Source organism: Tetrao urogallus (genome assembly GCF_951394365.1).
Source record: "Tetrao urogallus genome assembly, chromosome: 1".
Lineage (NCBI taxonomy): Eukaryota > Metazoa > Chordata > Aves > Galliformes > Phasianidae > Tetrao > Tetrao urogallus.
Genome location: NC_136813.1, coordinates 437,922 through 448,694, shown reverse-complemented (window position 1 = coordinate 448,694; position 10,773 = coordinate 437,922).

Genomic DNA, 10,773 nt, shown 5'->3' with positions numbered 1-10,773 from the left:
GCAAACCTGTGGCTATGCCTGAAGCGAGGTTTGGACCTTTGTGTCTTTTTTTTTTTCTCCAGCTCTTGTTCCATTTCTTCTGCTTCCAATTCTTTTTATAAGGCACCCGTGAAAATATCTTGGGATATATCTTAGCAGCCTCTCTATGCTTCTAAGGGAAGATGGTTGGGTCTAAGTACCACTCGTGGCAGCTGTGCCTCCTAAGAAACATCACCAAGAAGAGATGCTGCTGTCTGGACCAGTGTGAGAGCTCGTGTAGACAGGAGCATGGCTGCAGAGCCAGGCACATCCTGTGCAGCTGCCTCAGCCTTTGCTCCCTGAGCACGGCAAGGAGAGGTTGGGGGTCGGCTGTAGCTGGGCAGCACAGCACTGATGTGTCTGTGTTGAAACAGGAGTAGCTCCCAGTGGACCCTGCAGCCTACGCTGCCTCTGTTCTTGGAGTTTGCTTTTGCTGCCACCTCTCCAAGGTGCTTCCAAAAGTGAGAGCTGTTGAAATCAAGCACTTACGCCTGACCTGATTTCCTGGGGGAAGAGTGCTTCATCTCCCACCCGCTGTCAGGAGCCAGGAAAGCAAGCTGTCACCGCTTCAGCAGGGTTAGTTCTACTCGGTTCTTTTTCTGACACAGGTTTCTGTTAACTCAGCTGCAGGTGAACAGAAGCAATGCTTTAGGAGGCTCTTTCCCCCTTTAGCATCTCCCCACTCGATGATCTCTGGGAAGCAGCTCCGGGCTGCAGAGAGCAAAATCGTGCCTCTTGCTAATAATGGGCAGCAGCCCCCAGGTTACAGTTGAGACAAGCCAGAGGCAGCCTGAGGGAGCAGGACAGCTGGGGCTGATGAGGAGCAGCCTGGGCTGTGTCCTGGCTCTGCCTTAACAGCCTTGGAGCACGCGAGCAGCTCTCATTGGCACCAAAGCCAGTGTGAATCCAAACTCCTGTGCGGTGCTGTTGGGTCAGGCCTGTAAACTCTACATTTGCAAAGGCCTTGGAGAACTTTCTTGGTGAGAAATGTACCCAGGAGCACTGCTGCTGAGATTGTTTCATTTCCCAGGGTTCAGTTTACAATTGAATTGTGCTGATCTACGCTGATTTGGATGTCAGGGGGAAGTTGTTTAGAGAGAGAGTGGTGAGGTGCTGGAACAGCTGCCCAGAGAGGCTGTGATGCCCCGTCCATCCCTGGAGGTGTTGGAGGCCAGGTTGGATGGGGGCCTGGGCTGCTGTGAGATGGGGAGGTTGGTGGCCCTGCATTGGTGGGGGGTTGGAGCTTCGTGATCCTTGAGCTCCCTTCCAACCCAAACCATTCTGTGATTCTGTGATCTAGAGGGAACCTGAAGTACTAATCCCACCTTGCCATTATTTCACGAGGCGCTCTTAGCACCCATGGCATTTAGAGACCTGTGAGGAGGTTTTGTGGTGCAGAACTTGAAGCTGGCAGAGGGTTTGGGAAGTTCCATCCTCTGTGACAGTGAGCCAGCAGTGTGCCCTGTGTCTGAAGGCTGGGGGCAGAGATGGGGCTGGGCTCTGTTCCGTGGTGCCCAATGCCAGGACAAGGGGCACCTGCATAGACTGCAGCCCAGGGAGTTCCAGCTGTGCTGTGAGGGGGGCAGAGCTCCAGTACTGCTGCCCTGCGAGGTGAGGATCTTCGTGCAGACATCCAAACCCACCTGGATAATGTCCTGTGCAAAGACTGAAGGAACTGCTTCAGGGGTTGGAATGTTTCATTGCTGTCACTTCCCCAAATTCCCAGCTGAATGACAGCCTCAGCTCTGCAGCCTTCCCTTGGCAGCCATGGAAAGACACAGATCCCTCTTTACCTGCCGCCAGCAGGGGGCTGTTACACCTTCCAGCTCCCTGCTTACTCGGAGAAGCCAACCCAGTCCCATCCATTCATTTCGTGCGTCGTTTTTTCGATCTCCATCGTGTCGATTCTCTTACTGACTTCACGTGGGTTCTCTCCATTTCTGTCAGTGCCCAAGGCTGCTGCTGAGCCCACAGCTGCGTGGTGCAGAGCTGAGGATCACCGTGTCTGTGTGCAGTGCTTCTGTTCCACTTCATGATGAGACAGATCTGAATTCTGCTCCAGCCCTGGGGTGAGTGCAGCCCTCCTGCTGGGGCTCAGCCACACCGAGCTGCTGCAGCTCTCACTTCCCACCCTTTCCTCATTGCCTGTGTGTGTGTGTTTGAGCTGATGTGTCTTAATTTAAGGCAGCCGAGTGTAACTGTGATTCCCAACTGCAGCTGCAATGCAGTGGAAAGCACGGATCTCACTGTTCCCCCTGAGGCTTTCCTTGTCTGATTTTCCTGTTTTAAAGTAGGTGCTTGTAAATGTATCGCATTCTTGCTAAAGAAAGTGCCCAACTTTTTGTTGGGAAATATCAGATGGAAAATACAGAACAGTGCCTACATCTCTGCCCAGCATTCATCTTCCTAGAGCCTCAGTCCTTCCTAAAGCCTGAGCTAGACCTGCCTGGGTTATTTAAGCCTCTGACTGCTTGTCCACCGTGCTGCTTTTTCCCTTCTTCACCCCAGCAGTGTTTTTTCATGCCTGAGGACAGTGTTTTCCCTCCTCGAAATCTCTGCTGTGTGGTCCTGCTCCTCCCCACCTCCCCTTGGTTGGTCGTAGTTTTCAAGGCTCAAACTGTTCATGTGATTGATGGGCTTTTTCCAGCCTGTATGATTCCCTGAGTGGTTGTGGTGGGGATGGATTGATGACTGGACTTCACAGAATAACAGAACTGTAGGGTTTTGAAGGGATCTCTGGAGCTCATTGTGTCCAGCCCCCCTGCAAAACAGGCTCCCTACAGCAGGCTGTACAAGTGCATCCAAGCAGGTCTGGAATATCTCCAGAGAAGGAGAATCCACAGCCTCCTTGGGCACAGCTCTGCCAGGGTGAGACCAGAGGGTGGTGTGGACACAATGATTACGTGTGATGCAGGTGACCCTGTCCCCATCTGGCATGGGATGGAGGAACACGGGGTGAGCACTGAGCAAGGGCACAGCACTGGGGACAGGGCTGATCTCAGAGCTCCTGCACTGAGCTGTGACACAGCACAGCCTGGCAGCAGCTTTCTGCCCCGTGCTCCACCTCCACGGTGTGTAACGCTGTTCTGTACAGAGAGGAGCTTTGCTGGCTGTTGTGGCAGTGAACTGACTCTGCTTTAAGGCACTGTGTTGTGTTGTCAGGTTTTTTTTGGCAGAGCTTGCTGTCCAAATGGGACGGACACCCTGCAGCCCTGTGGATATTTGGGCCGAGTGCTATGCTGTGACCCCAGGCTTGGTTTTTGTAACACTAACTCGTATATTTGATTAGATTCGAAATACCAAAACATTTCTTTCAAAAGGAAAAACAACAAACAGCAAGAACCCAAAGGCTTTGAAGCTGCAGACAGAAAGCTGTGCGTACCTCTGCCCAGATCCCACTGCTGCTTTCCACCCGCTTGAATAGGAAGCCCCAGGCTTGGAGCAGCCTGCTCAGCTCTGCATGACGCCCGCGGCGTTCTGCTGCCTGGCACAAGTGCTCTCAGCCCTGCCTGACCCCTGATGGTACCTCCTGGGCCATGGGCGAGTATTGCAGCCTCTGTGCCCTCTTCTAAACACAGATCCAGGTCTGATCCGGGAAAGGAGCAGAGATCTCAGGAAGCTCTGTGTCGGAGCAGAAGTGTCTGCTTGTGGCTCTGAACCCCACTCAGCAGCTGTGTGCTGTCCAAATGTAGGTGCCTGTGGTGAATGAGGAGAGCTCATGAGCAGCACCGTGTGTGTTTTGTCCGTTGTTCACTGCAGATTTTGGCAGGCACTGCCGTCGTAACACTCGTTCTTTCTGCACTCATCTGGTGGGCACAACGCAGGGCATCACAGGAAGCAGAGATAAAGAGCAGATTGCTGGGCAGGGGCCAACAGGGACCGGTGCCGGGTGCCACGCTTGGCTCACGCCAACCCCAGAGGGCACAGCGGGCTGGGGTTGGACTGGGGATCTCAGAGGGCTTTTCCAACCTTCCTGATTCCACGATTCTCTGATCTTCCCAGGAGATCAGCAGTGTCCTTCCTCAGCTCCTGCTGCCCGAAGGAGGTCACTGCTGACCTCTCACATGCTTGGGTCAGCTGGCAAAACTTGGAAGTGCAGGTTATCTCCATTGTGACTTGGGCTGTTGATGCTGAGGGCCGGGATGGAGAAAGCTGTGAGATGCAGCACCCAACAGCCACAGCTCCCAGCCCCTGTGCTGCTCTGTCCTGCTGGTCACAGGCGGTCTGCTGTGTGCTGCTCCCTCCTGAGCGCTGCTCTGTGCAGGGAAGCTGTGTGTGGGCAGCCTGAGTCCTTCCTCTCAATTTGTGTGACTGTTGGATGCTTGTAGGGGTGGTTTGAGCACGGAGAGGAAATTACAGAGCTTGACAGTGTCCAGCTGGTTCAGAGAAGCTGGGAGTTGTGTGTTTGGCTACATGCAGTCTTTTCTTACCGCTTTCCTTTCCTTTGACCTGCCTTTACAATTAACTTCTGTGGCATGCCATCAAAGTCTGCTCTCCTCCTTTGATAGGATGTGTTCAGAGCTCCATTTCCATGGCGATGAGCGGCTGCTATCTGCACAGAGATGTTACACCTTCACACAGGGCTCCTCTGCACTTGCCTGTGGCTGCTGGCTAGGAACAGACTGACACTGAGCTGCACCAGGCCCTGGGTGCTACAGGTGAGCTGCCTGCAGCGCTGGGCTGTTGCTGTGCTCCCTGCTGTGCTTTGACAGCAGCCAACGATCAAAGCAGTTCCTGGGGGCTGGGAGGGCAGCCTTGTGTGGCCGCTCTGGTTGGAGCTGAGAAGATTCTGAGCACAGGGTGGTATAAGAAGAGCCTGAAGATGGGCCGGTTTGTGTGGGGGTAGAGAAATCCAGCACGATTCCTTGAGCAGATCCAACGCAGTGCTTTCGTGTCCTGAGATGCAGTGGCCCTGGGGCTGCGCACGAGGGCCGTGCTCAACTTCTGCCTCTGCAGAGATCCCCAAAACGAGCTCTTTGCAGTTGCACAGGTGTGTCTGAGCAGGGTGCGTGTGCTGGGCATGGTGCAGGGACACCAGGCAGCTGAAACGAGGCCGGGGGGGTGCAGGTAACACCAGAGCCAACTGCTGGCACGTGTGAAGGCACAGCCCTCTGTGTCTGATGGGGATGTGGAGGGGACGGGTCCTCCCAGCAGAGGTCTGGGCTTTGTGAAGAGGGGCAGAGCCCATTCCTGCTCCCCGGTGGGATCCCACCAGCTGGGATCTCTGCATGCAGCCGTACCCCGAGCCCCGGGCTGTGTCCCAGCAACAGGGAAGGAGTTAACTGAGGATTCTGCTAGCACAGTGCTGGAGGCTAAAATACAGCTCAGCTTCGCAGCAGGCACGTGTGGGGTTTTGGCAGGGAAAGTGGCTGTTTCCTCCACAGCTCTGTGTGGGCTTGGCCCCAGCTGGGTCGCCCCAGGGTTTCTGACAGCACTGCAGTGACAGCCTCATTCTGCAAGGGATGGACGGAGCGTTTGGGCACTCGGAGCCCGTGAGTCACTCGGGATGCTCGAGGCAGCCTTATTAATTAGGGTGCCTCAAGGCTGTTCACAGCAAGGGCTGCAGCAGTGCTCCTTCCCTGCTGCAATTAAGGCTGTCGCCGGCAATCTGGATGTCAGGAGGAGGGCTGGACGTCCCTCCGTCCCGCTGACACCTCCGTGCCTTGGCCTGTTGGCAGATCTCATCAGCCCCTGCAGTGTGTGATGAGGCTCTTCATGTGCGCAGCAAACGAGGTTCGCTCCTGAGCCTCGCTGTCCACCTGTGCGCCCCTTGCTGTGCTGCCTGACGCCACCACCCTTCTCCTTGCTCCTCAGCAGGCCCCAGCTCCTCCTGAGCCGTCCTGCAGCACTGCTGCTTTGCTGGGTCCATTCCCACGGCCAGGAGCCATTAGGATCAACCCTTGGGCTGTACCCCATCTCCAGCCTATGTGCCGGCAGTCATTTATAGGATGAGTCACATCGGAGCACAGCTTGGGCAAAAATCAGGTCCTGGTTGAGCAGGGATTTGTAACCACCCCCCTCCCTCTGTGCTGCACAGTCAGAACGGAAGGAGGGGAGGCAGGCAGCGTGAATGCTAAGTATGACGTGGAAATGCTGGAAAAGCCCAAAGCCTTTCAGGGATCTGAAAGCAGCTGCTGGATGCCGTGCCTTGGAGCCAGCCGTCCTGCTTCTCCTCATGTGAGTTGGATCAGGGGGATGTGGCCCAAACCCTGGAAGATGAGAAGTGCTGAGGTTCTGCCAGCGCTGGATAGCAGGGTGACCCTGTTCTGAACGGCATCAGCACCGTGCTGTGATGAAGGCAAGTGCCCCATCCCTGCAGACACCCAAAATCGGGGGCTGCGAGCACCTGGTGGAGCTGTGGGTGTCCCTGTTTCACTGCAGGGAGTGGGACCTGATGGCTTTTATGGGACCCTTCTAAATAGCTTGGGCCCTGTGATTCAATACAAAGCCAAAGGGAAAGGGCCCCAGAGCCCCTGAGCCTGACCTTTCCCACACACAGCCCCAGAGTTGCTGTGGCTGAAAGCAGCCATCAGCACTGCTTTTCCTTTTGCTGCTGCTCAGTGCCAGGCAGGCACTCATTAGTTCTCCACTGAGGATTTCAGAGATAAATAACCATCTCCCCCTGCTCTGCTGGGAGAGAGGTGCCGGCCCTCTCACAGTCCTGCCAGCTCCTCTTTGCTTTACCTCCAGCTCTGGGTGCTGCAGTCTCACCACCCCATAGGGCAGCACTCGCACAGGGGGCTCCCGCGGATCCTCGTGGGATGGCTGCCTGCCCTTGGGGGTGTGGGGTGGGCAGCCTCATCTCTGCTCGCCCTCCTCTGCATCTGAACCCTGGGTCTCCCTCCTCGGGTGCCTGCCTTGCCCCTCTGCCCTGCTCCCAGGGAGATGTTTCCCATGGTGGCAGATGGGTGCATGTCTTGGTGGTATTGCAGAGCCCAGCAGGCGTTGCCCCCGGGGCAGTGCTGTCAGCCCCACAGCGGAGCACAGCTCAGCATGGACACCCTGAGCTCTGCATAGCAGGATGCTGCCCCAGGTCGCAGCTCTTATCAGAAATCCTCTGGTTTGGGCACAACCACGCAACCAGCTCAGCTCTGCAGAGTGCACAGCAGCAATGCAGGGGCCTTTCCTGCTCCCTGCTCAGTTCAGCCCCTTCTGTTACCTTTAGGGAACAGTGCTTGATTTGCACTCTGAACCCAAATCTGTGCTCCTCTGTGTTTCCATGGAAGCTGAGGCAGTTTCCTGCAGGCTTTTTTTTTTCTTTTTTTTTTCTCCATAGCTCTTCGTGTTTGCATTTAACCCTTCGTGACGTAGCACAGCACGAGGATGGATGGGGAAGGTAGGGCAGGAGGCAGCTCGCGCAGTGCTGGGCCCGTTGCTCACTGCTGGGGCAGCTCTTACAGCCCCATTGCAGGCAGGGCCTCGTTGGGCTCATCCTGCTCAGGCCCATAGCTCCCATCACACTGCCACCCCCTGCAGCACTGCCTTCCCATCACTAACACCCCCTTGTGTTGCTGCCTCCCTGCACTGCAACCTCTCATCATCGCCGTCTCCCCGCAGCTTCGCCTCCTTGCAGCAGTGCTTTCTGCGCTGCAATCTGCCTGCAGCGCCACCGGTCTGAAGCGTCAGCTCCTCATCGCAGCCATGGGAGGCGGCCGTGCAGGGAGGAAGCAGAGCTGGAAGGTGGGAGCGATGTGGAGGTGGCAGTGCAGGGCCGTGGCACTGCAGGCAGATGGCAGTGCAGGGAAGTGGCAGTGCAGGGCAATGGCGCTGCAAGGCAGAGTCACAGAATCACAGGGCTGGAAGGGAGCTCAAGGATCACGAAGCTCCAACCCCCCACCAATGCAGAGCCACCAACCTCCCCATCTCACAGCAGCCCAGGCTGCCCAGGGCCCCATCCAACCTGGCCTCCAACACCTCCAGGGATGGACGGGGCATCACAGCCTCTCTGGGCAGCTGTTCCAGCACCTCACCACTCTCTCTCTGAACAACTTCCCCCTGACATCCAACCTCCAGCTGCCCTCCCTCAACTCCAAACCATTTCCCCTTGTCCTGCTGCCATCTCCCCTTTCACAGAGCTGCCTCCCCTCCTGTCTGCAGGCTCCCTTGAGGCACTGCAGGCTGCACTGAGGTCACCCCGCAGCTTCTCTTCTCCATGCTGAACAAGCTCAGCTCCCTCAGCCTGTCTTTGTAGGGAGGTGCTGCAGCCCTCTGCTCATCTTTGTGGCTCCTCTGCACCCTCTCCAACAGCTCCCTGTCTTTCTTGTCCTGGGGGCTCCAGCCCTGGACGCAGTGCTGCAGATGGGGCCTCACGAGGGCAGAGCAGAGGGGGACGATCACCTCCCTGTCCCTGCTGCCACCCCTCTGCTGATGGAGCCCAGGATCCCGTTTGCTTTCCAAGCCACAAGGGCACCCTGCTGCCTCACATTCAGCTTTTCATCCATCAGGACCCTGCAGGGCTGCTCTCAAGGGCTGCTCCTTCCAGTCTGTATGCATGCCTGGGATTCCTCCGGCCCAGGTGCCAAACCTCGCACTTGGCCGTGTTGAAGCTCGTTGCGTTCACCCGGGCCCACGTCTCGAGTCTGTTGAGGTCCCTCTGAACGGCACCCCTTCCTTCCACAGGGCAGGTGACACTGCAGGGCAACGGCACCGCAGGCAGATGGCACTGCAGGACCGCTGCACTGCAGGCACGTAACTGCAGACAGGTGGCAGGGCACTGCGGGCAGATGGCAGCGCTGCCGTCCTGCCAGGAGGTGCCTCCCACACTCCACGTGCGCCCCCAGCAGCGCTGAACTGGATTGCCACGGTTCTTCTCCAGCTGCTCTGCAATCCCCCGGCCGGGCCCCAGCTCCTGCTCGCAGGGCTCCGGGCTGGCACAGCCCAATGCGGCACAATGGGATTTTGGGGAAGCTTGTGGAAGGACTGCCAGCCCTCAGCCCTGCAGCCCCTATAGGGTCGCTCAGACTACGCTCTGGTTTTGTCCCTCTGTTCCTTCCGGGATAAAACACCCCGGGGGTACCCAGGGCGCTCAGTGTTCGGTGCCCAGGGTTGTGCCTGCACAGAGGGATGCAGAAAATGGGAAATGTGTTGCAGTGCGACCTCTATCCCTGAACTCTGTGATCCAGCCCTGCCCGCCCCTCTTGGACCTGGTGGCACTTGTTTCAGTCCAGCAGCTGGGATGGGAGGGATGCAACTCAGCCCCCACTGCCACCTGCGCAGCCCTGGAGGGATGGCAGCAAGGGCGCAGGGTGCCTGGTGCTGGGTGCAGCGGGTCTGGGGACACGGGGATGCTCAGCACAGCAGTGCTCAGGGCTGGGGATGCAGAAGGATAAGAGTTCGCTGTGGTGCTGCTGTCTGGAAGAGCCGTGCAATGGTCTGTGTTCAGGGCGAGCCTCTCGAGGCTGTCCCCACACCACCCCCACCTGTGTCCCCACAGCCCCACCAGGAGATCTCCATGGGGGAAAGTGTGTTCTGGCCCCACCATCAGCCAGGAGCAGGATTTTGCTACGGAGCATCAGAGTGCGTGGCTGTGATGCCAGGAGATGAGCACAGCCCACAGAGGGACCAGCTGGATCTGCTGCAGAAGGCCACGTGCCACCATCAGCCCTGCTCTGTCCCCTCGCCCTGGGGACTCCAGAATCCCTCTGTGGTGCTTTGGGGCTTTCTGGTTTACTTTCCAGGCTTTTGAACAACTCAAAGTTAAACACAACTGAACTTTGTTTTGTTTTGTTTTGCTTCCCTTAGGCTTCTTTCCCTGGGAGCAGTCCAATTAGCGCTAATGAGCTGGACGGTAATTACAGGAGGGTTGATTACTGGTGGCTGTTACGGGTGGGGCCAATTAGCGGTGCTGCCATTGCGCTGGGGATCCTGCATTGGTTTCTTGGGGGGAGCTGAGAGTGGGTGGCTCTGTTTGGGGGGAGCAGCCCACGTCCCCACTGCCCTGCGAGGGGAGCCCCGGCCAGCAGGACCCACTCAGTGCTGCCGGCCCCCATCCTCACCCCTCTTCCTTAACCCCAGCTCTGCAAGGCGCATTGGTGGCACTGGGACACGTCCATCCCCTGCTGCAGTTTGTCCCCTGTGCAGAGGGATGCGTGTTTTGGGGCTGTGCTGTCCCCTGGCGCCTGGCTGTGATGTGTGACAAACAACAGCTGAGCCCAAACTTCTCAGAAGTCTGTAAAGATTAAAGATCCCCACCCACCCCCCCCTCCGCCTCCCTTGCCCCCAGGGCAGGGGCTGAAAATGCAGAGGTGAAAGGAGAAAACATCTTTGGTGTCCCCTCCAAACCCTGCAGCCCCATTCTGGACAGCACCTCCAAAGGGCTGCACCTCCCACCCGGGGCTGTGCGCGGTGTGAGCCGTGCTGCTGGGAAGGCCTCATTTAAAACACACTGGTTTTGAGGGACAGCAAAGCGCAGGGCTGTGCTGTGCGCTGGTTCAGGGGCTGCCTGTGAGCAGCAGACCCCACTGGGGTCCTGAAGGGTGAAGCTGTTGCTGGCTTTGGATGCTGCGTGCCAAGGAGAAATGAAAAATGAATGCGTGACGTGTGATTAATAGTTGGAAGTGTCACGAGGGTAATTGGTGCCACGATGCTACCAACTGCTGCTGATGGTGGCAGAGCTCATCCTGCAAACTGCATCAGTCAACGAGGGATTCTTTCCTTGGGGGTCTTCAGCCCTGGGGCTGGGGGAGCTGGGAGCAATGGGGCATGGTCAGCAGAGATGGGTTGGGTGGGACTTGGGCATCTTTTCCAGCCTTAACG